The sequence below is a fragment of the Lissotriton vulgaris genome, chromosome 3_1 (assembly GCF_964263255.1).
Source record: "Lissotriton vulgaris chromosome 3_1, aLisVul1.2, whole genome shotgun sequence".
In the NCBI taxonomy this organism is placed as follows: Eukaryota; Metazoa; Chordata; class Amphibia; order Caudata; family Salamandridae; genus Lissotriton; species Lissotriton vulgaris.
This window is the reverse complement of record NC_141689.1, coordinates 712038613-712066209: the sequence shown is the minus strand read 5'-3', so window position 1 is coordinate 712066209 and position 27597 is coordinate 712038613. Positions and strand designations below refer to the sequence as shown.

General features: G+C 48.0%; 1 protein-coding gene and 2 pseudogenes across 1 annotated transcript in view; 1 reads left to right on the top strand and 2 right to left on the bottom strand.

The window, feature by feature from the left end:
* STARD4 (StAR related lipid transfer domain containing 4) overlaps window positions 1–27597 on the top strand; it is a 196865-nt gene that overhangs the window by 55436 nt on the left and 113832 nt on the right. The window lies entirely within an intron of this gene.
* LOC147726951 (28S ribosomal RNA) lies at window positions 15742–18337 on the bottom strand (annotated as a pseudogene).
* LOC147726950 (5.8S ribosomal RNA) lies at window positions 27326–27479 on the bottom strand (annotated as a pseudogene).

Genomic DNA, 27597 nt, shown 5'->3' with positions numbered 1-27597 from the left:
TGCAGAATTAACGTTGTATTCATGGAGGGCCTAATAACAGACATGTTAACGGTGGACGCAAATGCATAGGCGTCATCATTTCGGCCATAGAGGGAAAATGCATGGATGTCATGCACATATACTACACGCTGGGGTACACGTAGGGGACAAATAGGCCATATAAAATTCCATTTTCCTCATTCCCTCCTTGTCCCCTACGTTCCCTTCAGGATACATCTATCTTCATGAGACCATCTATTTGTTCATACAGCATCATTTGCTCGTCTTTTTTCATTCGTGCACGGGAACGTGAACGTGGACGGGGAATACAAGCAGTGGCACACAAGCCGCAAATCGCTGGGCCACATTGCAGACAGAGACAGCAACTGAATACTATTAGCAGTATGATTCCTAGGAATGACAATACTTTCCATCCCCAGGCTGATATCACACTCCAGAGCCAGCCGGACCAAGTCCAGGTGCCTGGATTCTGGTGAATCTGGTGAGCTATCTTATGAAGTCTTGTTATTGCTGCATACACTGATGGTGCGTTATTAGGAATAAACATACAACAACTGGAGCCGATCACTCTACAAGCTCCGCCCCTATCGGCCAGGATGACGTCAAGAACAAGGCGGTTCTGAAGAACACCAAGTCTCATAGCAGACTGCTCTTCGGTTAAGTTTCCTAAGGCAGAAGTAGTCTCGTTCACTACTGCTTCAAGGGTTCTTGTTAATTTGCGTATTAATTTACTGTTTTGGGCAGGACCCACGAAGAAAAAGAATCCTTTATTGAAATCTGTATATTGTTCCCATGTTGTCTCAGTCTGATCGACAATTGGGGATTCGATCTCCCTCTTGTGTCTGACATGTACTAGTTGGGAATCTCGATGATAATGGGATGGAGCTAGGAAAACAGGTGGCAGTAGGAACGCAATATAACACGTTCCACCCCAGACGTACATAAGCTGTCTGACCACAAATGAAATAGGAATGGCGGGAAGCTTTGAAAGTAGACTTTCCTTTATCACTGAATTGGACCACAGTATTACAATCACTGTGTCCAAGGTGTACTGAACCATTCTTTCTAACACATAATTCACCTTTCACTGGTAAGACTGTTATAAACGGTGAGTCAGTATTGGTCTCGGACTGGACGTTCAAAATCATGAGGTTAAGAGAAAAATTCCCTAATTCGTACACTTCATTTTCTAGGTCGGTCCCTATCCTTTGGGGAAGACCGTCCTCATCTGGAAAACATGCCTTATTCATAACTGTATTCAGATCTCCCCATATCCAATCGCCCTGGGAAACTGTGGACTTACTGTCTAGTGATGACATTAAAGCAAACCAAGCTCCGCACGAACCATTGTGTGAGAACGGATAAGGAAAGAGGGGCAGAGCTCCCTTCATTTTCTGATAAGGTGGGAGTCGGCCACATACCCAGCAATTCGTTACATTGTTAGTCTGGTGAGAATGATGTAACATACGAATAAAAGTGTTGTTGCGCAGTGCTAGTCGATATGACAATTCATGAGGTGGCAGGTCGCTGAATGTGTGCTCTACAGTGTCATTGAAAGAAGAATGTATATGTGAACCAAGAGGAGGAAAGAAAACATGCAGCGTCAAGCTTATACATATAATCGATATACTTAGAAAAAACATAATGATCAGAGTAACTATGCATCGACTGCGTAAGGATTTGCAGTATTTGTCTTTCATATCTTTCTGTCTATCTCTCTGGCTATTTGGGTCTACGATCTGATACATGTCAGGAACCTGTCTAACCGCTTCACCCGAGGGGGACTTAAACAATTAAACGCTGTCTGACTTACTAGACCGTAATTTAGACCTGTACTCCTGTTGCGGAGTCTTTTCTAGCAAAGGGAGTTTAATGTCAGTGTCGGAACAGTTCTCAGATTCCTTCACGGAACAGTCCTCAGATTTCTTTATCGCGCCAAGTCCATGGAATCTTTTAACATGGTGGGCATGAATCCAGCCCTTACGTCCTTCCACTTTAATAGCCGTCCTCGTGGTCAATAGCACAAGCTTCGGCGACTTCCAACGTGGCTCCAGGGGGCTTGACCGGTCAAAATTTCTCACAAGGACTAGGTCTCCAGGGACGATGACGTGGTCCTTAACTTGGGTGTTGTCTGGGAAAGCGGCGGCAACCTGTGAACGACAAGAGAGTAGGGCAGACATCAAGGAAGCCAGGTAATCTGTCAGCATATTACTGTGAACATCGGTAATTTTATGTGGCATAGGCGTACCCCACATATTCGGCGGTCTACCAAAGACCACCTCGTATGGGGATAGTCCGGTTCTGGAATGAGCTACCATTCGCATATAAAAGAGGGCAACCGGCAAGGCTACCATCCAATCCACTCCTTTTTCTGCACAGACCTTCGCTAGCCGTGTTTTTAGAGTCTGATTGTGTCGCTCTACGAGGCCTGCTGCCTCGGGGTGTCGTACGCAATGGAATTTCCACTGGTACCCTAACAGAAGAGATACTTGTTTCATGAGTTCAGAAGAGAATGGCTGTCCATTATCTGAGTAAACGACACGGGGCAAGCCGTATCGTGGGAAAAATTCACGAACCAACTGCTTGGCAGTGGTCACAGCAGTGTAATCTGGGACCGGGTACGCTTCTGTCCATCTAGATAGGGCACATACAATTACGAGGACATACTTGAATCCTCGACATCGGTCCATCTGAATATAATCCATCTGGAGGACTTCAAAAGGGTGGTCAGGAGGATGAAATCCACCTTGTTCCACGGGAATGCCTTTTCCTGGATTGAACTGACAACAGATCATGCAGGTACGCACTTTCTGTTTCGCTGCTGCACGTAAATGCTTGTTGAACCAGATGTTCTGTATACTGTCTAACATAGCTTTTTCTCCTAAGTGTGCTGGACTATGTGCTGTATTTATGATGACTTGAACCATGGAGTCGGGGAGAAACCATGTAGCTTTGCCTTTTGTCATCCATCCCTGATCTGTCTGGACCCCTCCTTGTTCAGTCCATTTCTTGATTTCGTCTGGAGTGGCATGTGTCTGTATGTCGAGTATATCTTGTGAGGGATCCCTGACTGTCATGCAATTCGTCAGTGATGATACATCAGTCTTTGTCGTGTCAGCTGGAATGTCTGTTGGAGTCTGAGCTGTAAGTTTAGCTGTTCGGTCTGCCAGGTCATTACCCTGGGAAATAGTATCTGTGACCTTAGTATGTGCCTTGCACTTCATGATGGCTATTGCTGTGGGCAAGTGTATTGCATCTAACAGAGCTTGAATGAGGGGACCGTGCTGTATTTTGCCACCCTGGGAGGTCAGAAAACCTCTCTCTTGCCAGAGGACACCGAAGTCGTGAACGACTCCGAAGGCATACTGTGAATCTGTGTATATGTTTACTTTCAGGTTCTTGGCTCGTATGCAGGCTTGGGTCAGAGCGATGAGCTCTGCTGCTTGGGCAGACAAGGTGTCAATTCGTCGTGTTTCTATGACTTCAGTATCAGTGGTCACTGCATATGCGGCCACTAACTCTCCTGTGCTTGTTCTCATACATGAACCATCCACATAAAGTCTCAGGTCTGGGTCGGGTAATGCAATGTCTGTCAAGTCTTGTCTGGGCTTCGTCACTGTGTTAATCACTTCCACACAGTCATGTGGTGCAGGGTCTGATGTACTTGAGGGCAAAAGTGTAGCTGGGTTAAGAGTGTTACAACGTCTGATCTCTATGTGTGGCTGGAACAATGTCAGTTCATACCCTGTCAGTCTTGCTATAGTCAGGTGCTGTGTCTGTGTCCGATTCAGGAGAACTTCCACTGAGTGTGGAACATGTACTGTCAGGGGATGTCCTAACACTATGGAATCGCTTTGTCTGATTGCTAGAGCTGTTGCTGCAACTGATTTCAGGCACGCAGGCAGAGCCTGGGCCACTGGATCCAATGTACTAGAAAAGTAAGCACAAGGCTTGTGTTTTCCTGCCTGGTCTTGTGTGAGAACAGATAATGCTGTGCCATCGCGTTCAGTAACAAAAAGTGTAAAAGGTTTGCTGTAACATGGTGTCGCTAGAACAGGTGCTTGACATAAAGCTTTCTTCAGTTCATCAAAAGCAAGTGTATGTTCCTGAGTCCAAGGGAGGACAGTCGAAGTCGCTGCCTCCTGTGTTGTCAACTGTATGAGTGGTTTGGCTAGAAATGCATACTGGGGAATCCATTGTCTGCAGTAAGAAGTGAGGCCAATAAAGGCCCGTACTTCCTTTTGTGTCTTGGGCTGTGGAAGATGTGCAATTAACTGAATGCGGTCAGGTGTCAGCTGTCTACCCCTCTTGGACAGCAAGTGACCAAGGTATACAACTTGCTGGACACAGAATTGCAGCTTTGAAGGGGACACCTTATGCCCCTTCTCTGCCAGGAAGCATAAGACTGTCAGTGATGCACGTTCACAGACTCGTTCTGTCCATGCTGTGATCAAAAGATCATCAACGTATTGGAGCAGTGCAGTGTCAGTAGGCATGTGAATACTGTCTAGTTGTCTTTTCAATGCTTGACTGTAAATACTAGGGCTTTCTATGAACCCTTGAGGAGCCCTTGCAAATTTGAAGCTTCGGCCATTTAAACAGAATCCGAAAAGGTATTGGCTTTCCGGATGGATTGGGACACTAAAGAAGGCGTTCTTGAGATCAATTACAGTAAAGAACGTCGCTTCGGAATCAATGGCAGTCAATAGTGAAGAAATGTCTGGGACCACTGGGTACTGGGGTATTATACATTTGTTCAATTCTCGGAGGTCAATCACTAATCTGTAAACCGGTGGTGCATTCGGGTCAGTTCGTTTGAGAATCGGAATGATAGGGGAATTGCATACATTGGAGTCGGTTTCTACAACCACTCCTTGTGCAATGAGTTTGTCAACAATTTTCAGTAATGCAATTACAGCATCAGGTGGTAACTTGTATTGTCGGATTTGTGGCAGTACAACTCCTCGCTTGAGTGTGACACGGTATGGTGTAATGTGCATGTAACCTACATCAGTCGGACCTTTCGCCCATAAGTGCTGTGGTACATTCTGAAGTCTGGGATCAAAATCTCTTAACACATAATGTCCTTTAAAATCACGTAAAAACAATCTCACTCCTTCCGGATGAACAACAAATCACTGCTCCTAGTTCTTTAAATGTTTTTATACCAAGCAAGTTTTCTGGACATGATTTCGTAAGCAACAAGTCTGTAGTACGAGACAATGGACCAACTCCTAGGGAAACTGGCTTTGACACTTCGTTAACAATAGGCTTTCCTGAAAATCCCAGGGAAATATTCTGTGAGCCTGAGAGGGGTGCCCCTGGAACCTCGTTGTGACTGATGGTAGTTCTGCTCGCCCCTGTATCAATCAGAAATTTTCTGTCCTTTCCCAATACATGACTATGCACATAGGGACCCTCTTGATCTACAGGAACCTCAATAAGGGGCAAGCCAACCTCCCTCTCTAGGCTGTCTCATGAATACTGTTGATAATCTGGGTAATCTGACTGAGCATACTGGTACATTTGTTGTGTGACATGTTGTGTGGCAGCAATGGGTTGGGGTACAGCTACTGTCTGTTGTGCGTTCTGTGGAGGTTGCGTGTTCTGCGGGACGTGTTCCTGTCTGGGAGGACTCGGTCTTTCTTTCGTCTTGCCTGTAGCTATATTATGTTTCAGGACAGCACATTAATTTATATAGTGACCTGGCTGTTTGCAGTAGTTACAGTTCCCCTTGACAGGTGCCGTGCCCTTTCTCTGGCCCTCGGCTGGAACTGATTGAGCTACTAGTACTTTCATTTTCGTGTCTTTCATGCGTCTCTTTTCGTGTTCTTGTTCTTCTCTAATTCTGTTCTGGTGGTACTGTAACATTTGTAACATTTGGGAAGGACTATTAGCTTGCCAGGTACTCTCAACTTTCAGTATTCTATTTTTGATCTGGGGTGAGGAATTCTCTACCAATTTGGTCACAAAAAGATGTGGGTACGATTCACTACTTGTCTTCAGGCCACTATTAATAAGAAAACATTTTTCAAATCTAGAATAAAAATCACTAGTATCTTCATCTTGTTTCTGTTTGCAGGCTGAAATGGCATCCCAATCTTCCTTTTTAGTAGTCAATAATCTCGGCAAGACCTGTATCAGTAGCTCGGGTAATTCTTTAGCTTTTTCCGAAAGACCAATACCTGGGGCTCTTCTTTTATCTTCGTCTTCTAATTCTGTCCAGTTAATCTTTTTCTCTCCCACCTCCCATTCTTTTTCTTTAAGTTTTTCATAAATACCTGCTGGTAACAGTACTTTCAACATTTTAATGATATCGGCGTATGTATACTCCCCCATATGGAGCATGTCTTTTAATTCACGGTGGAACCCTGCCGGGTCTTTATCGTGACAGGGTAGTAATTTTTTCATTTCTAATAATTCCATTTTCGTCAAGGGTGTGTAAACGAATACTCGTTGAAGCGCACCCCCGTCAGTTCTAACGGGATGAACCTCTCGTAAGGGATTCTGTCTGTCTATGTAAAAGGTCTTTCTTTCTCGGTGTGGAGCGGGAACAAAATGCGGGGTCAGGAAAGTCATGTACTTATGTCGTTGTTCTAGTATGACTTTAATTAATTCGGTACCTAGGCCTCTCCATCTTTCCAGGAGTAAGTCGTCCAATAATTTATATAGGGGACCTGGATCAGAATGCTGACTTTCGTACAGTGTAATGAGGTGCTGAGTCATGTAAATACCAGCTAAACGCTGTTCTTCCGGAGGAAGACTTAAAAATGTCTGTGCTACTATATCATCTTTATATATGTTAGAATTACAAGCCCATTGAACTGCTGATCGGGCTAGTTCCTGTTCATGCATAGTACTAAGTTCGCGACTCCCTACTCGTTTTTTCAGTGCTTGGTCGGTGGCTTGGAATATGTGTTCGAGTGACTGGAAATTGCCAGAATATCGTTCTGGTATTGGAGAGAGAGAACGTTTATTGCAATCTAGACGTATGGGTCTGTCAAACGGGCTTGCCCTACCTACGTAATGTATTTTACTTGGGTCCTCAGCTACTAAATCATCGTCCTCTGAGACTTCATCGTCTTCTTTCTCAGCTTCCTTGTGTATATCAAGAATTTCTTTACAAATTCTCCTGTACATGCTTTCTACACTACTCTGTTTATCATGTTTACCCATAGCTATATTGTCACTCCAGTTCGTCATACCTTTAGTTACCTCCTTATCTGGCTGGTCTCGTTCCCTGATTAAACAATTAATCAAAAACTGTAAGAGCATGCGTTGAAGCTCCACTTTTCTATTTGCCATGGCCTCGTGAATACTTTCCGGTCCCTCCCCTGTTCTAATGAAGTGGTAGATTTTGTCTAAGTGTTCCTTCATGTCTGGTAAAATAATCAAATAGTCTGCAACGCGTCTTAATCGTATTGAGTATATAAGCATTGAACCCTCACCTGGTACTGGGTCATATATACAATCGGTAAGGTACTGTCTAAGGGTTGCGTATGTCGCTGGTTTTGGCGTGTGTTGTAGCGCTAAATCTCGTAGTGATGATCGTTTTAATGGAGGTGGTGTGGAGGGACCCCCTCCCGCTGCTCCTAGACTGGAATCGCCTTGGCTTGAATCAGGTTTTACTGCCAACGCTGTCGCTGGTAATGCGGGTTGAACTTGTGTTACGGGTGGTTGCGTTCCAAAAGGATTGGCAGGGACGGTGGCAGGAGGATCAGTAGGAGGAGTAGTTAGGTTGACAGGAACGACAGGGTTTGGAGGAGGTACATTTACATTTACATATGTTGGAGCAGCGTCATCTAAATAGGAGGAAAAGAAAATGTCCGCTGCGGTCTGTTTATGACTACGGAGTTTAGTCGGGATCAGTGGTGGTGGCAAGTTACTGGGTTCTTCCGGGGTCACTTTAGGTAGGCCCTCGGCGAGGAGGGGGTACATGCCTTTAATAAGAGCATTTCTTTGTCTGTCTAATTGTTCTGCTTTAACCCGTTCACCTTCTTCTAGTAGTTCTTTTTCTTTGGCTCTTTCCGATGCTTCTCTACTTCTCTCTGCTTTCTGAATTTCTTTCTCTGTTCTCCTATGCGCTTCTTTACGCCACAATTCTATGGCATCTTTCTGGGATTGTCTGGCTTTCTTTTTCCACAGTACTTTCTCTACTCTCATGATGCAATCCGCATCCCATGTCCCTGAGACAGGCCATCTATATTTCTCTTCCAGATCCTTTGTGTAGTCTACCCATAAATCTAAGTACAGTATGGCATCTAAGCCATGCTTGTGGTACATAAAGTGTCCAGGAGTGTCCCTTGGCGGGACGGGTACTGCCTCTTCGAGTATCCCTTTCCTGGTCCCTATCTGACGTAATTTCAAAAACAGTGGCATGTTGAAACTAGTTTGAACGAAAACACAATGAGCACAATAATAGACTGTAAACAATCATGCATACCACGACATTAAAACATTGAGAACAGATACTACCTATTACATGGAATAGCACAATCCTAAAATAGACCTCGTTTACTGGATGCACTGCTAAGACAGAACAGTCATACTGGTCTCATAAAGAGACACGTCTTTACCGCATCCACCGAAATGGACCCGTCTATACCGGGTCTGTGTACCCAGACCCGTCTTGACAGGGCTCAAAGTAATGAACCCGTCTATATGCGTTCCCAACAATGGTACTCACCGGGAAGCAAAACTGAAGGCCTCGGAAACTCAATACTGGACTGGACTGCTACGGCTTCTGGTACTGCTACTGCTGCTTCTGCTGCGCATGCGCCTCGGAACAGGTGGGCCTCGGAATACCTCAGACCTTGCTCTCTCGGCTTGGGCTCTGGTCGGGATGGTCCGCAATCCTCACCGCCTCGTGTGGATGCCTCGTCGCAGTCTCCGTCTCCTCCGTGGGCCTGAGGGAGCTAGCAGGAAAACCCGCGGATGTGCACAGACTGGGTCCGTCACGGCTATAGAAGGGGTCAGGGGGCTGCGCTTACATCGCCGGCGCGTGGGGAAGGGGACTAGTCCCTATTCGGGCGCCAGAATGTCGTAAATAAAATTACCTGGACATTTTTCTATACATTAATATCAATAAGGATAGCTCATAAAATGAGAGGCAGAGTCCGTGGTGTCCGAGTTCAAAAGGGCTTTATTTCAATGGCTCGAGCCAGGGGAGAATCGGGTTCCATCACCACTAAGGTTCAGGAAGGGATATCTAATGTTTTATTAACATCACACATTGTATATAGTAAAACCACATAATTGCAATGAATACAGTAGGCGGAACACTGTAGGCGGAGCAAGTGAAAAAAAAGAGAGAGATAAGACTACATGGGCGTGAAAGAAGGCGTGTAAGGAGGCGTACACGTGGGTGTTTACTTGATGAGTCATAGGAGTGTCACAGGTGGGTGGATGCATAGAGGAGGTCTGCACGGTCAGTAGAAACCTTTCCCCTGCATGTGCGCGTAGCTGGTCATAACGTGAAATTGACGTGTAACTGGGGAGAGCTGGGGGTTGACTTTTAGCACTAGTAGAGGAGTCTGGAATCTGGGATGTCAGAACGACCTGTACCTTTGGCATATCTGATATCTTATGTTTGGATGATGTATTGTCTGAAGTAAAGGTTTCTCGAGTAAAGGCTGTACATCACTAAACGCTAGTGTGTGCATATATTTCTTCGTGCATTACGGGGGGCATGGACCTTCTATGGCAACGGGTTCAGTAAATCACTTGCATGGAGACAGGAAGGCTAGGCCCTATGCTCTGCAGGCGGGAAATGTTTACCTATTTCACTAGACTGGAATGTGTTTTTGCGGAGGCTGAACAGATAACTGTAGGCAAAATACCGTCTTGGCAGACAGGCCAGGCCGGGCACCTCTCGGCTGGGCAGGGAGTGAGGGAGAGGTCAGGGATGCATACCTAAACTGCAGTTTTCAGAGACAGAAGAGGCTCGGAGCCTGAATTCAGGGCCTGGCTCGGCTGGGCCACAAAAACGTGTGCTTCTCGATGTTTAAACATGTACCATGTAAATGCATTGGCAATGTAGGCCTCAGTGCAGAATTAACGTTGTATTCATGGAGGGCCTAATAACAGACATGTTAACGGTGGACGCAAATGCATAGGCGTCATCATTTCGGCCATAGAGGGAAAATGCATGGATGTCATGCACATATACTACACGTTGGGGTACACGTAGGGGACACATAGGCCATATAAAATTCCATTTTCCTCAGGTGTCTAATAACATTGGACATCGAATCACTGTACACCAGTATTGATCATGATGCAGGTTTACGTGCAGTCAGACACTTTTTGGGAACTAAATCCTGTGAGTATTACAGCCATAACAAGATAATATGTGAGCTGATAGAGTGGTGTCTTAACAATTATTTTCTGTTCAACAAGGAATTTTGGAAGCAGGAGCGAGGAGTAGCCATGGGATCTTGTTTCCCCCCCCAGTTACGCGTGCTTGCACGTGGGCTGGTGGGAGGAACAGATCCTGGAGGGCATCCCAAATACAAACAAAGTCATACATTGGCTTCGCTTCATTGATGATGTCTTTGCAATATGGGAGGGTGACATCACAAGTGCAGAAGAATTTGTAGCAAGCTTGAATATGAATGACAGTAATTTATACTTCACATCAAATATCAGTACATCTATGATAGAGTTTTTAGATGTGCTGGTGTTAGTTGTTGATAATAAGTTAGAAACAACCCTTTTCAGAAAAAAGACAGCTGGGAATAGCATTCTACATGCTGGCAGCAGTCATCCTCGGCACACAATTGAAAGCATCCCAGTAGGAGAGCTGCATAGATTAAAACGCATTTGCAGCAGCCAAGAAAATTATGAAATATGCGTAAAGGAAATGATGGAGCGACTCGGTGATTGAGGGTACTCAAAAAACATGCTAGCTAGAGCTCTTAAGAAAACAGAGGATTGTTCAAGGGAATCTTTGTTGATTCCAAAAAATGTGTCTGCCATTAGTGACAAGAAATGCCCACGGTTAATAACTGCATTCAGCAAGTAAGAACGAAAAATTAAATCCATTGTCAAAAAGAATTGGCCGATTGTCATGACTGACGGTGTATTAGCTAGCAGATTACCCGTGTCGCTACCTATCACCTTTAGGCGGGCAAGATCAATGAGAAACCAATGGTCAGATCAAGCCCTGAAATCAAAACTGAGGGGGCAAATTTTCTGCAGAGGAAGGGTTTTTACAAATGCTCGTCATGCAGAGCATGCAGATTTGATACAAATACAACCCATTATAAAACCCAATTTTCTGACAAAAGTATAGCTATTAAGGGAAGCTATGGATGCCGGCCTGAGTATGCTGTTTATGTTCTGGCATGCACCTGTGGGCTACGCTACGTGGGTAGTACGAAGCTGCAGGTGCATGCCAGGATATTGCAGCATCTCAGGGCAATTGTCAACAACGACCCTGCTAATTCAAAGGCAAGACATTTTAAAACAACACATAATAATGATCTAAGTTGTTTGTCCTATTTTGTCATAAATGCAGTAGCGCCCTTACGCAGAGGGGGAGACAGGGAGAAGCTGTTAAGGAGATTGGAAACTCAAACTATAATTGAGTTAGACAGCAAAAACCGAATGGGCTCAATAGTACAGAAGATCTGCATTACTGTCTGTGAACTATATATAAGTGAAGAAATCAATATAAGCATGAGCACGCACATGAGATATTCCAGAGGTTTTTAGCTAGATGTCTTATACGTATAATGAATTATAAAGTAACTAAGAAAGATCACAAAAATTAAAACTCTCTTTTCGCTACAATGTAAAGTGAGAGGGAACAAAACTTCTCAAACAAAAAAACTATTATAACAAATGTATGGGTATTTTTTAAGGATATATTTCTGCACTTCACTTCAAGCACTTTATATTTCATAAGCACTTTAAGCAGCCTCGAGCAGGTATAGGTATTAAGCAGTATAATGCATTTATGCAGTTAGAATAATTCTCAAATGAAATTTTGGACTTTCTTTAAATGTAAGGAAAGAACATTGTTGTGCAATAAGTTATTTCATTTTAATGTGTACAGACTCATAGTAAGAGTCATTATGCTAGATATATCTGCTTATAAGAATTTTATTATGATTGATATATTTATGGTTTTAGAATTATTCATATATAGTAAATGAAATTTTGACAGATTAGCAAAATATATACATATTATGAAATTACTTTGATAAAATAGAGATGCCCAGTATTATTTATAGCAATTTTTTGCACGAGAGATACTGAATTTATTCAGTGATTTATAGCAAACTGACATTGAAGCCGATCAGGAGTATGATAAGCTACATTAGTCCATTGTTTAAATGAGTAAATTGTTTACATTTCTGTATGACTTACAAAATTACGAAGGTATATATAGACAGTACTGCACTTTCATGATAAGAGGCAAAAGCACAAGTATGTTTTCTATGTTTTTTGCTTAAAGCATATCACGTGATGTGTGCACTGTGGGCGGGCAGTTTGAAACTAAGTTTAAAATACCTCATTTGCTGCTAAAAACTTTGCTTTGAGCAAGAGCACGGCTGTGCTTGAAACGCGGAGCAGGGCGTTAATAAAAAAGACCTTCCTGCCTGATTCCTGTGGTCCGTCCCTTCATTTCCTGTGTTCGGGTGCTGAAGGATTGCTGCTGTCATATATATATATATATATATATATATATCCAACAAAGAAATTGCACCAAACGCTTGGAGGTCCTCACACAGCGCGTTTATTAATACAGTATCCTCAGCAGCGTTGCACCACCCCGTTCAACGCGAGCAGTATATGCCATTACATTTCCGACGCGTTTCGGGCGTCACCTTGCCCTTCATCCAGGAAAATGGCTCTCGGGATATGCAGGGTGAGGCAGCCGCTTTACTTCGCTGTAGGAAACCCTTACGTTGTTCCTCACGAAGAGGAACAACGTAAGGGTTTCCTACAGCGAAGTAAAGCGGCTGCCTCACCCTGCATATCCCGAGCAACCCACGAAGGGATTACGAAAATCTGGAGGAGAAAGTGGCAGTGAGTAAACTACTAAAGAGACTGTATGAACTACAAGTACTATACTGCACAGCGCCAGGGGCGGGACTTAAGAACTTTAAATTAAAGCCCACACTGCCTCTCCCCACAAGCCATTTTCCTGGATGAAGGGCAAGGTGACGCCCGAAACGCGTCGGAAATGTAATGGCATATACTGCTCGCGTTGAACGGGGTGGTGCAACGCTGCTGAGGATACTGTATTAATAAACGCGCTGTGTGAGGACCTCCAAGCGTTTGGTGCAATTTCTTTGTTGGAAATATTGCGGCCCGCACCAGGGTCGCGGAGAGTCCCCGCCGCGGATGAGCGGCTCCTGTGATGTTACCTTGAATATCACGAAGAGGAACAACGTAAGGGTTTCCTACAGCGAAGTAAAGCGGCTGCCTCACCCTGCATATCCCGAGCAACCCACGAAGGGATTACGAAAATCTGGAGGAGAAAGTGGCAGTGAGTAAACTACTAAAGAGACTGTATGAACTACAAGTACTATACTGCACAGCGCCAGGGGCGGGACTTAAGAACTTTAAATTAAAGCCCACACTGCCTCTCCCCACAAGCCATTTTCCTGGATGAAGGGCAAGGTGACGCCCGAAACGCGTCGGAAATGTAATGGCATATACTGCTCGCGTTGAACGGGGTGGTGCAACGCTGCTGAGGATACTGTATTAATAAACGCGCTGTGTGAGGACCTCCAAGCGTTTGGTGCAATTTCTTTGTTGGAAATATTGCGGCCCGCACCAGGGTCGCGGAGAGTCCCCGCCGCGGATGAGCGGCTCCTGTGATGTTACCTTGAATATCACGAAGAGGAACAACGTAAGGGTTTCCTACAGCGAAGTAAAGCGGCTGCCTCACCCTGCATATCCCGAGCAACCCACGAAGGGATTACGAAAATCTGGAGGAGAAAGTGGCAGTGAGTAAACTACTAAAGAGACTGTATGAACTACAAGTACTATACTGCACAGCGCCAGGGGCGGGACTTAAGAACTTTAAATTAAAGCCCACACTGCCTCTCCCCACAAGCCATTTTCCTGGATGAAGGGCAAGGTGACGCCCGAAACGCGTCGGAAATGTAATGGCATATACTGCTCGCGTTGAACGGGGTGGTGCAACGCTGCTGAGGATACTGTATTAATAAACGCGCTGTGTGAGGACCTCCAAGCGTTTGGTGCAATTTCTTTGTTGGAAATATTGCGGCCCGCACCAGGGTCGCGGAGAGTCCCCGCCGCGGATGAGCGGCTCCTGTGATGTTACCTTGAATATCACGAAGAGGAACAACGTAAGGGTTTCCTACAGCGAAGTAAAGCGGCTGCCTCACCCTGCATATCCCGAGCAACCCACGAAGGGATTACGAAAATCTGGAGGAGAAAGTGGCAGTGAGTAAACTACTAAAGAGACTGTATGAACTACAAGTACTATACTGCACAGCGCCAGGGGCGGGACTTAAGAACTTTAAATTAAAGCCCACACTGCCTCTCCCCACAAGCCATTTTCCTGGATGAAGGGCAAGGTGACGCCCGAAACGCGTCGGAAATGTAATGGCATATACTGCTCGCGTTGAACGGGGTGGTGCAACGCTGCTGAGGATACTGTATTAATAAACGCGCTGTGTGAGGACCTCCAAGCGTTTGGTGCAATTTCTTTGTTGGAAATATTGCGGCCCGCACCAGGGTCGCGGAGAGTCCCCGCCGCGGATGAGCGGCTCCTGTGATGTTACCTTGAATATCACGAAGAGGAACAACGTAAGGGTTTCCTACAGCGAAGTAAAGCGGCTGCCTCACCCTGCATATCCCGAGCAACCCACGAAGGGATTACGAAAATCTGGAGGAGAAAGTGGCAGTGAGTAAACTACTAAAGAGACTGTATGAACTACAAGTACTATACTGCACAGCGCCAGGGGCGGGACTTAAGAACTTTAAATTAAAGCCCACACTGCCTCTCCCCACAAGCCATTTTCCTGGATGAAGGGCAAGGTGACGCCCGAAACGCGTCGGAAATGTAATGGCATATACTGCTCGCGTTGAACGGGGTGGTGCAACGCTGCTGAGGATACTGTATTAATAAACGCGCTGTGTGAGGACCTCCAAGCGTTTGGTGCAATTTCTTTGTTGGATATATATATATATATATATATATATATATATATATACATACACACATATATACATATATGTATATCCATATATATATATATATGTATATATACATATATGTCCCAAAGTTGCCCCCGAGCTTGAAGACGCCACTCCAAAGAAGAACAGGTAAACTCCTTCATATTTAAAAAACAGCTCACTTTCCCAAACAGTTCAACAGTCCCTTACGCGTTTCGATGCTCCTGCATCTTAATCATAGGGCAGGGGAAAAGCCAAACCACGGAACAGACTGCAATCTCAATTTTCTCTTTTTAAATGCAACCACCCTCCAGTGCATGGTGTGCTGGGTATTGTAGTCCAAAATTACACCCTTCAGTAGGGTCCGTGTAGATGTTATCATTTAAATTTCCCTATACACTTAACAATGTTTGTAGCCCTCCAGTGGGCCTCAGGAAAAAGCTCCCGTCCCACGAACATGCGGTGCACTAAGGATGATGGAGGTGGCCCCCTTCCATCTGCGCTCCAGTCCCCAAGTGAGCGGCTTTACACACCGGCCCCCGAAAGAGGCTGGCTATCCCAGGCCAACCGAGGCTCCACGGCACTGCGGTATCGTTACGGTTTAGGGGGGAATCTGACTTAGAGGCGTTCAGTCATAATCCTACAGATGGTAGCTTCGCCCCATTGGCTCCTTAGTCAAGCACATACACCAGATGTCTGAACCTGCGGTTCCTCTCGTACTGAGCAGGATTTCTATTGAAACTACACATCATCAGTAGGGTAAAACTAACCTGTTTTGCGACGGTCTAAATCCAACTCACGTTCCCTTTTAGTAGGTGAACAATCCAACGATTGATGAATTCTGCTTCACAATTATAGGAGGGGGCACAGGGAAAGGCGACCATCTCAGCTGGGGCGATCCACAGGAAGGGCCTGGCTCGCATCCAGAGTCGCCGCCGTCCCGGATGGCAGCCCCCTCCAGCTGTGGCGCGCGCCCAGCCCCGTTTGCACTTCAGCCCGACCGACCCAGCCCTCAGTGCCAATCCTTATCCCGAGTTACAGATCTGACTTGACGACTTCCCTTATCTACATTGTTCCAACATGCCAGAGGCTGTTCACCTTGGATACCTGCTGCGGATATGGGTATGGCCCGTACACCATCTCCCCCGGATTTTCAAGGACCAGCAAGAGCGCACCGGACGCCGCCAGAAAGGCAAAGCTTTTGAAGACTCTGGCTCCTCTCTTGGGGCAAACCCATTCCAGGGCGCCCAGCCCTTCACAAAGAAAAGAGAACTCTCCCTGGGGGACCCGCCGGTTTCTCCGGGATTGTAAGTGTTACCGCACTGAGCGCCGCGAGGGCACCCGTTTCCGCCACTCCGGGTTTGGGGATTTGAACCCAACTCCCATTTGATCAGCCAAGGGCAATTGAGGCCATCGCCCGTCCCTTCCAAACGGCGCTCACCCAACTCTTAGGACCGACTGACCCATGTTCGATTGCTGTTCACATGGAACCCTTCTCCACTTCTTGTTTGAATATTTGCTACTACCACTAAGATCTGCACCGGCGGCAGGTCCACCCGGGCCCTCGCCCCTGGCTTCTGTACGCACCACAGCGACCTTCCTACTCATCGCAGCTTAGCCCCAGCACCTCTCAGCACCGGCGACAGCCGGGTATGGGCCCAACACGCCAGCGCCATCCATTTTCATGGCTAGTTGATTTGCCAGGTGAGTTGTTACACACTCCTTAGCAGATTCCGACTTCCATGGCCACCATCCTGCTGTCTATATCGGCCAACACCTTTTCTGGGGTCTGATGAGCGTTGGCATCAGGGCGCCTTAACCATAGTTCGGTTCCTCCCGCAGCGCCAGTTCTGGTTACCAAAAGTGGCCCACTAGGCACTCGCATTCCATGCCCGGCTCCATGCCAGCAATCCAGGCTTCTTACCCATTTAAAGTTTAAGAATAGGTTGAGATCATTTCGGCACCAAGAACCCTAATCATTTGCTTTACAAGCTAGAAGTGCGGGCTCCGAGAGCTAGCTATCCTGAGGGAAACTTCAGAGGGAACCAGCTACTAGATGATTCGATTAGTCATTCGCCCCAGTACCAAGGTTGGATGACCGATTTGCACGTCAGGAAAGCTACCGACCTCCACCAGAGTTTACTCTGACTTCGCCCTGCCTAGCCATAGTTCACCATCTTTCGGGCCCTATCACACACACACTCATGCTCAACCTCCCCGACGGAACGGGTGAGACGAGCCATGGGGCGCCCCTGCTGGAAGCGCAGCGGGATCCCACCTCGGCTGGGGCGCCCCAGCCCACACTTTCATTGCGCCACAGGGATTCGCTCTGCCCTCCAACTCGCATATGTGTTAGAATCCTTGGTCCGTGTTTCAAGACAGGTCGGGTGGGTACCTGACATCGCCGCAGACCCGTGGCGCTCTGCGAGGGCCTCCCTACCCACCGGTGTGAAGCGGTAAGGGCCTGTCCCCCCTTCCCACCCCGGCAAGCCCGAGGGGCAGGAGGGCACGGAGGTGGCCGAAACTCCCTCGGGCCGCGGACACGGCAAAGCTGCTGCCAGGGGGCTGTAACACCCTGCCACCCCAAAGCCTTCCCAGCCGACCTGGAGCTGTACGCCGTGCGCTGCCATGGAGGAAATGTGCCCTGCGGGCACCGGGTAGGGCCAGGGCAGCGGTCTAGCGGAGGGGATCCAGAACTCCCGGGCCATCGACCTTCTTGCCGTTTTGAATCCTCCGGGCAGACTGCACGGACTCCACCCGTTTACCTCTCAACAGTTTTACACCCTCTTGAACTCTCTTTTCAAAGTTCTTTTCAACTTTCCCTTATGGTATTTGTTGGCTATCAGTCTCATGCCCTTATTTAGCCTTAGATGGAGTTTGAGACCCGCTTTGGGCTGCATTCCCAAGCAACCTGACTCTGAGAAGAACCGATCCCGGGGTGCCAGGAGCCGCTACCGGCCTAACTACGTCCGCAGGGTGAGCCTCGATCAGAAGGACTTGGGCCCCCTGAGCGACATCGGGGAGTTGATCTTCTGTACACCCCATTTCCCGTGCCCGCCCCAGGCGGGGATTCGGCGCTGGGCTCTTCCCTCTTTACTCTCCATTACTGGTTAGTTTCTTTTTCTCCGCTTAGCAATATGCTTAAATTCGGTTGGACGCCACATCTGATCTGAGGTCATAGTCTGAAAACTGCCGAAGTGTCAGAGGGAGCCATCAGGGAAGGCAGGCCCCTGCAAAAGCAGGGGCCTGGCATCCTGGCAGCGTGCACCTTCTGTCCCTGGATCAGATCTGGAGGGGGTTCCCCTCCCCGGGAAGCCGGCCGCATAGGTGGGCGCCCGAGGCACGTGCGCGTCGGCAGCCGGTGGGACACCACAGGCAGCCACGTGCGGCACGCAGCCAGGCACCCAGGGATGAGCCCTGGGCGGAACGTTTACCAGCCCCCTTCTCCCCTCTGAGGCATGGAAGCGGGGCTAGGTGTGCTGGCGGCTAGAGCAGGTAGTGGCAGTACCTGCGCGAATCCCGCTTGGGCTCTGGCTGTTGGGGCTCTCAGCTAATTCTGCTTCCACGCTTTTTAAAAAAAATGTGTTTATTCAAGATTGCATAGAAAAATACAGCAGTTACATATTGCATTTTCACATGTCTGTCTGTTGAATCAAACATTATAGGCTCTGCTGCCATATATTTCGGAAGGATAAGATTTTTTTATATAACAACAACTAACAAGGCTATCGTCAGTACATACATGAATCAAATCTGACATTTTAGCATGCTTCTACAGAGTCAGAATAAAAAAGCATATCACATGGAGTCAATCTACTATTGGCGAACAAATCATATACCCCCTTCAGCAGACACAGGTTAATAAATACCACATCCGCCATCAACCAAATGCTGAGGCGGAGCGCATACTATTCTAGGCTTGGCAAATCTTATCATATTCCCATTTTGGTGTTAAAGTGGTATAGCTGCACAGATCCAACTTTAAGGCAATCTCAACTCGACAATTCGGATCTATGTCTTTGGGCTAGTAGGCTCAGATGGGGGGGACCCCTCTCTGTCACGTGACCACTGCAAGAACGGCTCCCAGATATCCCTTGGCCGCGAGGCGGTCGGCATTAGATCCCAATATGTACTTAATTGTGTATGGCCATATGTTACATCAGATAGCCAGTCTGCAAATTTAGGCCGGACTTTGCGCCCCCATTTCATCGCCACCTGCCGCTTAGCATATAGTAGCAATATAGCATGCAACTTACGACTTTTGGGCTCCGTGCTCGCTACCCACCCCAGGATGCTGAGGAGCGGGGAAGGAACGTCTGTTCTATGCAGAATTTGGTTGATAGCAGCAAACACTTCTGACCATTAGTCAAACAGAGCAGATCAATTCCAGGCTACATGCAGAAAGGAAGCACCCTCCTCCCCACATTTCCAGCATTCGTCATCTTCCCTGATACTCATGGAATGTAAAGCTAGTGGAGTGCGGTAGAACCTGTGGAGGAACTTAAAGTGTATGAGTCGAAGTTTATAGTTTGGGGAGAGTTCCAACAGCTGTCTACAGCAGAACGTCCAATGTTCCTCAGTCAGGGGCGTCTCAAGCTCTTTGTTCCATAATTGCAAAGATTTGGGCACCACAATAGGGAATTGCTCTTGCATGGAGTTGTATAAGCGTGACACCAGTTTCTTACGGGACACCCTGGCTAATATGTTCTGGAGTGCATGTAGGTGTGGCGACTCCTCAGGGAAATGATCCCACAATGCCTTACACGTAGATTTTAGTTTGTGGTATTCAAACCTGTCTTTGAAAGACAACGACTGGCCATCTTCCGCAATCTGTAGATCCCGGAACGTGCCATCCGGATATAAATCTGCAAATGTGTGTAGTGTGGATCCGGCAATAGATACATCTCCACCTCCCACTTCCAGGCATGGGAGCATGGGGTTCTGTTTAAGGGGAATAGCAGGCGCGTACAACAGGGGTAGATCAGCCCGTCTCTGCAGCTCACGCCACGTCCAACGAAGCATGTTGGCTGAGTCAATGTCTTGCGTTGGTCTGGGCGCTTTTCGGTATAACGCCACCTCCAGGGGTAGCGGAGCCACCATGTCTAGCTCGACCGCCACATGCGGTTGAAAGGGTGTAGGATAGGCCCAGAAATGCAAATATTAGGCCTGCGACACAGCGCATACAATTGCATGTCCGGGGCACCCATGCCTCCCTGCCTCAGCGGCAATGTTAACAGTGCCCATGAAAGTCTAGCCTGGCACCCTGCCCACACCAGTGTCAGCAAATGGGAGCACAAACAAGTGAAGAACTGTTGTGTCAGTGGAATAGGTATGTTAGCAAATAGATAGAGAAATGTGGGCAATACAATCATTTTTACCAATGCAATTCTGCCAGCCAACGAGAGAGGGAGTTTTGACCATATCGCCACTTTACTTTCGAGCCATGATATCGCTCTGCCAAAATTCAGAGTCCACAAGTTTTGGAGTTTACGGCTGACCCAGATGCCTAGATATTTGACCTCTTCTGCTTCCCATCGCAAGGGATAGTCAGAATGCACCTCAGAGGTGTTATCAGTTAGTGGGAACATAACTGACTTGGTCCAATTTATAGAGATACCTGATAGTCCACCAAAGTTAACAAATTCCCTTAAAAGTGGATTGAGGTTCACTGCCGGGTTAAGCACATACAGAGTTACGTCGTCAGCGTATAGCGAGATTAGTAAATTACGGGAGCTGAATCTTATACCTCTGGCAGTGTGTTGTTGTCTAATTCTGGCCGCTAACGGTTCCATGGCAATTGCGAACAAGAGAGGGCACAGAGGGCATCCCTGCCTCGTACCTCTAGAGATAGGGAACGGGTCAGATATCATGCCATATTCTCTCACCGTGGCCTTAGGAGCAGTGTATAGTAAGCAAATTTGGTTGATGAAAAGCCGGCCAAAACCCATGCGCTCCAGTATAGCAAAAAGATAAGGCCATTCGAGAGAGTCAAAAGCGTTCGTGGCATCTAGAAATATTACTGCAGCTTGTACATCTGGATGTAGGTAATGGAGTGTGGAGAACACAGTTCTCAAGTTGTGTGTGGTGGCTCGACCAGGTATAAAAGCTGATTGGCCCGGTAAGGCCACCATTGGGAGCAAGGGTTGGAGCCTATCCGCTATTATTTTCGCATACATTTTTACATCTACATTGATCAGTGACAGAGGCCTGTATGAATCTAGGCTTTGACTGTCCTTATCTGGTTTCAACAACGTTATGATAAGGGCTTCTCCCATAGATTCTGGCAGTGTACCCACCTCTAGCGCCTCAGCAAATACCGTATGTAGTCGTGGGGGCAGTTCATCTACATATGTTTTGTAAAACGCAGCTGTGAGACCATCCGGTCCCGGCGCTTTATTCAGTGGGAGGGCTTTAATAGTTGTGGCTATGTCCTGTACGGTGACGGGTCGGTCCATGTATTGCCTGTGTGTATCGTTAAACCATATAAGTGCTATGGATTCCAAAAATGTCTCCAGAGTGTCTTGCGATATAGCATGTGTGGACTCATATAACCGGGAATAGTAGTTAGTGAACGCCTGCAGTATCTCACTTTGTCCCACTGTCACGACCCCTTCAGCATCCCTGAGCGTGTGCACTTGCGTAGGTGTTTCATATTGTCTTATCATACTAGCAAGAGTTCTGCTGGGTCGATCTCCCTCTCCATATCTCCGAGCCTCAGCTTGTTTACCCAAGAACTTTAGCTCGCGTTGGGCTTCCTCGGCAAAGTCTAATAGTTTACGTTTTATCTGTGTGGCTAGATCCGGTGTGGGGTTAGCGCAGAATGATAGCTCGAGAGCTTTTAGCTCACTTTCAATCCCAGCTATTGTGTTTCTAATGGCTTTTAAAACACCCGCCCTGCGCGCTATGCATTGCCCCCTTATTACTACATTAAATGCGTCCCATAGCACCGATTCAGTAGCAACTGAGCCTTCATTGTTAGCAAAATAATCTGTAATGTCTTTCCTAATTTCTTCAGTAAATGCCATGTCTTGAAGTGCATGCGGTGGGAGTCGCCATATAAAAGCCCTAGCGGGGCCCCCTGGAATTTCTAGCTCTAAGAGGCAGGGAGCATGGTCTGAGAGGGAGCGGGCCAAAATCCCAACATTAACAGTCCAAGTGGCTACGTCCTGAGATACAAGCCAAAAGTCTAGTCTTGACCAGGCGCGTGATGCGCCGAAATGCATGTTCCCACCCTGCTACCTGCGTTCCAAGATCTCCATACGTCCCGCGAGCGAGCCTTCATTAATTATGTCCCTTAGTGCCTGGCTGGCGTGTGGATGTAATTGTCTCGCCGCCGCTCGAATGTGAGCTTTGGCTGGCGGGGGTCCCCTTTCCTCATGATTTAGTGCACCCCTCCAATCTTCACGCTCCCAGGGGTGCAGAGCGGGACGCAGCGCGCCCCGGGGTCCACAGGCAGGTCAGAGACCTCCTACCGCACTGAGATAGCGTTCATCTCATCCCTGCGGTCGCCAATGGGTAAATACCTTTGTAATGTGCCTACACAGCAGGGAGGCCCAAGTTATCTCGCCTCAGTTGTGCGACAGGATGGAAAGGCCACAGCGTGTTAGATGACACCCGGGCCGAAGGTCCGCAGGCCCCGCAGCAGTGTCAGTGAGCTCCAGTGAGCAGCCGGGCGCAGGGCAGCCCCGATACCCGCAGCGCCCTGTAGAGGATAGCGCAGTTTCTTTGCAGGGGATTAGAGTAGCGCTCACCATAAAGGAAAAGGCTTCCCAGCAGTGGGGTAAAGACTGACTCCCCCTGCAGCGCCAACTCCAAATCTCCAGCTCACTCGGTCGGGTTTGGCGCGCACCTCTCCAGCACCATACGTGCGCAGCCTCGACAGCGGCGATGCCCAGCCGCCCCGGCACCCAGCGTCGAGGGATAGTTTTACAAATAATGCAGTCTGGCCGTTTATGTATTACACCTTGTGCCCAGTTGACTAAGGCGCTCAGTCATGTCGCATGCTCTCCAGCATTCATGACAGTGAAGCCCAATCCAAAATGGCGGCACCCCACCGTCCCAATGTCTCCAGTCCAGCCTCGGATTTGCGCACCATTCCTGTTATGCCATAGAGGGAATATGCCTATCTAGTTATCTTACGGCCACAGCAATGATTTTACATCGCCTCCCTGTGTGCATGTAGTGGGCAGGTTCCCGCGGTCTCGCTCTCCAGCCCGCCAGGCCCGATAATCCCTGGACTCACGTGATGGCAGACACCCGGTCTGACCTCCAGCGCATTCGGGCCGCAGCACGACCCTGTCCCGGTCTAAAGCTCCGGGGCCTATAGAATCAGTTCTTCGCGGGTTCAGAGGATGAATTTCGGGTCGAGTACGCCCCAGGTCTCAGGGAGCCGTTTCGCACTGGAATTTGGCATATGCTTCCAAAAACAGCCAGGATTAAGTCAGGATTTCAGATGCAACCGGCGGAGCTCGCTAGTTAAGCGGCCATCTCGCTGCTCGTTCGGCCACGCCCCCAATTCTCCTTCCACGCTTAATGTTTATTTGAGACTACATTCGAGTTTGTGTATCTTTATCTGTTTTAATACCGTATCTTTTTACCTTCCTCCACATTGCTGCTCCGTTGAGCTGATCTTTGGTTTATTTGCTGCTATAACGCAGAGTTGCTTCCCTGATACTTGGCTCACACTTACCCTTGTTTTTGAGCCAAGGAGGTGCGCTGTCCCTGCCCTGGTCCACCGCGGCTTCCAGTGCCGATTGAGTGGAGGGCAGGGCACCATCTTGGGTGACCCGGATCCACTTTGGGACGCAGGTTAACGCTCTAGCTGGGGGAGGGAAGTTACATAAATTGCCCACGATTCCTCGGACGCACAGAGGACGTACGCAGCAGGCACGCCTAAGGCAAGCCCGCCCGCGACCCGGGAGTGCCCGTGGCCCCTGGCTATGCTGCGGGTGTGTGGCCAGCTGACCTGTGGGGTAAACAGACTTATGGCCGAGAGGAATTGCTGGCACTGAACCCATGTCCCTGTGCAGGTAATAGTCAGTGGGATGTGCTGCCTAACCTCTCCAGCAGGTGCCCCACCTGTAACTTTTGTTTTGACGCCATGCTACTTGGTGGGGGTAGTCTAGTTGATAAGGGACATGAGATTTTTGCTGGCCTCATCAACGCTCGTTCAATGGTTAAACATGCTCTTAATATCCATGAGCTTATGTTAGACAATAAACCTGATGCTCTGTTTATCACTGAATCTTGGTTGGGGGACTCATGTGCACCGGTAATTGAACTTGCCGTTCCCCGAGGGTTCCACATAATTCGCGCAGACTGCACAATGGGAAGAGGGGGAGGAACAGCAGTTATATTCCGGGAGGCCTGGGCCTTCACCTGCTCTACCGTCAGTAAACTGACAGAGGTGGAGGCGCTGGACTTCACTTTCACCCTGTCACCCCACTTTACTCGGGGGCATATTGTTGTATCGGCCGCCTGGCCCTCCTGGAGCGTTCTTGGAGACTCTTGGAGACATCATTGCCCCGCGTGTGTTGCGCTTTTCTAAATTTCTTTTCCTGGGTGACTTTAATATTCACTTAGACACACCAGAGGTTTCTGACTCAGCTGCTCTGCTGGATCTACTTGACCTCATGCAACTGACCCTGTGGGTAAAGGGATCCACTAATTCGGGGGGCCATTTGATTGATTTGGTTTGATCGAATTTTGATTTGCATATCCGGGACCCCCTCCCAGTGACATGGTCCGATCATTGTTTTATCAGGTTTTCCTGGGATATGGGGTCTCCCTCTTCTACCCTACCTTCGTCCCTCATCCCCATTAGGCGGAGCATTAACATTCCAGCCTTTTCCGAGGCCTTGCTTAACACCCCTTTGGTTACTGCAGATGACTTTGGAGAGGCGGTGGATTGTTTTAACACCTGGATTGGTCAGGGGGTTGAATCCTCCACCAAACTCTCAGCTACTTGTCATCATAGATCGTCCCCCTCGAATCCATGGTTCTCTGTGCACCTAAAATTGGGCTGTAAAAAACTAGAACGCCAGTGGCGCGCTGCCTACTGTCCGGCGGCTAAATTAGTGCTTCGGGCAGCTCAGAGGGTTTATTATGCTGCTGTCAAGAAAGCTAAAAGTGATTTTTACGCAGAGCGAATTCTGAAAGCTAATAATAATAGTAAGGAGATCTTTTCAATCGTCAGAAGTTTTATGCCTCCTAGCGCGGAAAAAAAAACTCTGCCAGCCTCCCCTCAGTGGTGTGAGGAGCTCTCCTCCTTTTTTATCAGCAAAATTCAATCCATTCAAGACAGCTTAGGGTCGGTGGTAAGGGAACAGCCAACCTCATCACCTGCAGCTTTCCAGTCTAACATTTCTACCCGCCCCCTATTTTCCCAGTTCTTGCCAGCAGAAGACTCTGACATTCTTGCCATCCTCAAATTTCTAAAGTCGGGCTCTCCATCGGACCCATGTCCAGCTAGAGCTGTAGCGGGGGTAGCTGGGAGTGTTTGTCTTGAAGTTACTTCTATTATTAACCGCTCACTTTACTCTGCAAAGGTTTCCACCCAATGGAAATGGGCTAAACTTCTCCCGCTTCTTAAAAAAGCAACTGCTGATCCTTTGCTGCCTTCTAATTATCGGCCTAACTCCATACTGCCGGCACTGGCAAAAGTATGAGAAAAGGTGGTATTCCATCAACTTGAGGCTTTTGTTGAAACATCTGGGGCGCTCCACCCAGCCCAGTCTGGTTTTAGAACATCTTTCAGCACGGAAACGGCATTGGTTGAGGTAGTGTAAGCAATTAGGGAGTGCCTGGACGGGGGCGGCAGATCGGCTCTGATTTTATCGGACCTCTCTGCCGCCTTCGATATGGTACCTCACCAGCTTCTCCTTGATCGGCTCTCTTCCATCGGCATCTCTGGGGCGGTGTGGGCTTAGCTGGGATCCTTTCTGGAGGAGTGCTCCCAACAGGTCTGGATGTCTCCTTTCTCTTACTCTGCCAGGAAGATATCAACTGGAGTCCTGCAGGGCTCTACTTTGAGCCTGCTACTTTTTAATGTCTATATGACCCCGTTGATTGCCCTGGCAGAGGGGCTGGGTGCCAAAATCATGGCATATGCCGATGATACACAGCTCCTATTTACATGGAAAGAATCTGAATTGGGCACCGGTGATGCGCAGAGGTGCTTATCTGCTGTGTTTACCTGGCTGACCAAGGCGCATCGCAAGTGTGTTGAAGAAAAATCAGAGATACTGCTGTATGGCAATTTCCGCTAACTGTTTAGAGAGGCATTGTGGCCACCAGACTTCCCATGCCCACAGCCAGTGGGTAGTCCGGACAAGAACTTAGGGATATGGTTCGGGGAAGATCTTCGGCATATTAAAAAACCTACTGGTATCTGCTTCGGCACTCTTAAGATTTTTAGGAAGTTCTTCCCTTTGTTACCACAGCAAGCAAAGGAAATGGTGGCTCGGGCACTTATCCTTTCCAGGCTTGATTATGCCAATGCCCTATTTATTGGCATCCCTGGCTATCTCATGAATAAACTCCAACTGATTCAAAATTCGGTGGCCAGACTCCTATTCAACATCGCCAAATGATCCAGTGTGAGGCTACATTTACGTGACCTTCATTGGTTACCTGTGGCCCAGCGGGTTCAATTTAAAATCTTGACCATGGCCCATAAAGCCTTGCATGACTCTGGACCTTTGTACATTAGGAAGCGCGTGGCCTTTTACAGGCCTGGCCGCTCGCTCCGCTCCTCCTCTCTTCGCCTACTGGCCATTCCTCGGTTCATCGCTCTACGATGGGCGGCCAATCTTGGTCAGTAAAGGTGGTCATTCTATGGAACAGCCTTCCCGGCTTTTTGCGACATACTCAGGACCTTCGCATTTTCAAGAAACTTCTCAAAACTCCTCTCTACAACCCCTCTACCTAATTTTATTTGTGCTCTCTCGGCCTCAGTCCATCTGCGCCAGGATACTCCTGAGTAGTTGTGCGCGCTACAAATCATATACAACATAACATAACATAACCTCTGTGACAGGATCCGGTCAGGGACCCTGCCATGGGCGATCAGGGGTCTGACCTTGTAGGGGGACAAAGGAAAGCGGAGCTAACCCTGCGATGGCCCCAGTCGCATCCTGGGGAAGCCCCGGGGCGATTGATGATTGAGCAACCTTCAGGCAGGCGTAGCCCTGGGAGGAAACTATGGCGGCAAGGTGCTTTCAAAGTGTTGATGATCAATGTGTCCTGTAATTCACACTAATTGTAACAGCTAGCTGCATTCTTAATCAACACGCTAGTCCAGTGATCTACAGCCAAGAGTCGCAGGCAACTTTTCGAAAACGTTTGCCAAGCTGCGGGCCCAGAAGAGGCGGGAGGAAGGGGTCATTTGCATCCCCTGCACTACGCCAAACGTTTGGCCAGGGGACGGAGCCCCGGGCT